Source organism: Musa acuminata, unplaced genomic scaffold, assembly GCF_036884655.1.
Source record: "Musa acuminata AAA Group cultivar baxijiao unplaced genomic scaffold, Cavendish_Baxijiao_AAA HiC_scaffold_415, whole genome shotgun sequence".
Lineage (NCBI taxonomy): Eukaryota > Viridiplantae > Streptophyta > Magnoliopsida > Zingiberales > Musaceae > Musa > Musa acuminata.
In genome coordinates, this window is record NW_027020663.1 from 20,001 (window position 1) to 22,500 (window position 2,500).

The following is a 2,500-nucleotide window of genomic DNA, read 5'->3' on the forward strand; positions in this document are numbered from 1 at the left end:
CCAGCCCTGTGCCACCCGGGGGGTTCCAGGGTGCTGAGATGGCTGACGTTTTGCTCCGCTCACGACGGTCGCCGCGGCACGCAAGAACAGGCCAAAAACTGGCCAAAACAGCCCAAAAACGGGCCAAAACTGGCCATTTTTTGCTGCGCGAGCGAGCGGAGAGCGGCGAACAGCGAGCGAAGCGCGAGGCAGCACCGTCCCTGCTATACGAAAGCCCCATCCAGCCCTGTGCCACCCGGGGGGTTCCAGGGTGCTGAGATGGCTGACATTTTGCTCCGCTCACGACGGTCACCGCGCCACACAAGAACAGCCCAAAAACAGGCCAAAACAGCCCAAAAACGGGCCAAAACTGGCCATTTTTGGCTGCGCGAGCGAGCGGCGAGCGGCGAACAGCGAGCGAAGCGAGAGGCAGCACCGTCCCTGCTATACGAAAGCCCCATCCAGCCCTGTGCCACCCGGGGGGTTCCAGGGTGCTGAGATGGCTGACGTTTTGCTCCGCTCACGACGGTCACCGCACCACGCAAGAACAGGCCAAAAACTGGCCAAAACAGCCCAAAAACGGGCCAAAACTGGCCATTTTTGGTCTGCGCGAGCGAGCGGCGAGCGGCGAACAGCGAGCGAAGCGAGAGGCAGCACCGTCCCTGCTATACGAAAGCCCCATCCAGCCCTGTGCCACCCGGGGGGTTCCAGGGTGCTGAGATGGCTGACGTTTTGCTCCGCTCTCGACGGTCACCGCGCAATGCAAGAACAGGCCAAAAACTGGCCAAAACGGCCCAAAAACGGGCCAAAACTGGCCATTTTTGGCTGCGCGAGCGGCGAGCGGCGGACAGCGAGCGAAGCGAGAGGCAGCACCGTCCCTGCTATACGAAAGCCCCATCCAGCCCTGTGCCACCCGGGGGGTTCCAGGGTGCTGAGATGGCTGACGTTTTGCTCCGCTCTCGACGGTCACCGCGCAATGCAAGAACAGGCCAAAAACTGGCCAAAACGGCCCAAAAACGGGCCAAAACTGGCCATTTTTGGCTGCGCGAGCGAGCGGCGAGCGGCGGACAGCGAGCGAAGCGAGAGGCAGCACCGTCCCTGCTATACGAAAGCCCCATCCAGCCCTGTGCCACCCGGGGGGTTCCAGGGTGCTGAGATGGCTGACGTTTTGCTCCGCTCTCGACGGTCACCGCGCAATGCAAGAACAGGCCAAAAACTGGCCAAAACGGCCCAAAAACGGGCCAAAACTGGCCATTTTTGGCTGCACGAGCGAGCGGCGAGCGGCGGACAGCGAGCGAAGCGAGAGGCAGCACCGTCCCTGCTATACGAAAGCCCCATCCAGCCCTGTGCCACCCGGGGGGTTCCAGGGTGCTGAGATGGCTGACGTTTTGCTCCGCTCTCGACGGTCACCGCGCAATGCAAGAACAGGCCAAAAACTGGCCAAAACGGCCCAAAAACGGGCCAAAACTGGCCATTTTTGGCTGCACGAGCGAGCGGCGAGCGGCGGACAGCGAGCGAAGCGAGAGGCAGCACCGTCCCTGCTATACGAAAGCCCCATCCAGCCCTGTGCCACCCGGGGGGTTCCAGGGTGCTGAGATGGCTGACGTTTTGCTCCGCTCTCGACGGTCACCGCGCAATGCAAGAACAGGCCAAAAACTGGCCAAAACGGCCCAAAAACGGGCCAAAACTGGCCATTTTTGGCTGCACGAGCGAGCGGCGAGCGGCGGACAGCGAGCGAAGCGAGAGGCAGCACCGTCCCTGCTATACGAAAGCCCCATCCAGCCCTGTGCCACCCGGGGGGTTCCAGGGTGCTGAGATGGCTGACGTTTTGCTCCGCTCTCGACGGTCACCGCGCAATGCAAGAACAGGCCAAAAACTGGCCAAAACGGCCCAAAAACGGGCCAAAACTGGCCATTTTTGGCTGCACGAGCGAGCGGCGAGCGGCGGACAGCGAGCGAAGCGAGAGGCAGCACCGTCCCTGCTATACGAAAGCCCCATCCAGCCCTGTGCCACCCGGGGGGTTCCAGGGTGCTGAGATGGCTGACGTTTTGCTCCGCTCTCGACGGTCACCGCGCAATGCAAGAACAGGCCAAAAACTGGCCAAAACGGCCCAAAAACGGGCCAAAACTGGCCATTTTTGGCTGCGCGAGCGAGCGGCGAGCGGCGGACAGCGAGCGAAGCGAGAGGCAGCACCGTCCCTGCTATATACGAAAGCCCCATCCAGCCCTGTGCCACCCGGGGGGTTCCAGGGTGCTGAGATGGCTGACGTTTTGCTCCGCTCACGACGGTCACCGCACCACGCAAGAACGGACCATAAACAGGCCAAAACAGCCCAAAAACGGGCCAAAACTGGTCATTTTTGGCTGCGCGAGCGAGCGGCGAGCGGCGAACAGCGAGCGAAGCGTGAGGCAGCACCGTCCCTGCTATACGAAAGCCCCATCCAGCCCTGTGCCACCCGGGGGGTTCCAGGGTGCTGAGATGGCTGACGTTTTGCTCCGCTCACGACGGTCACCGCGCCATG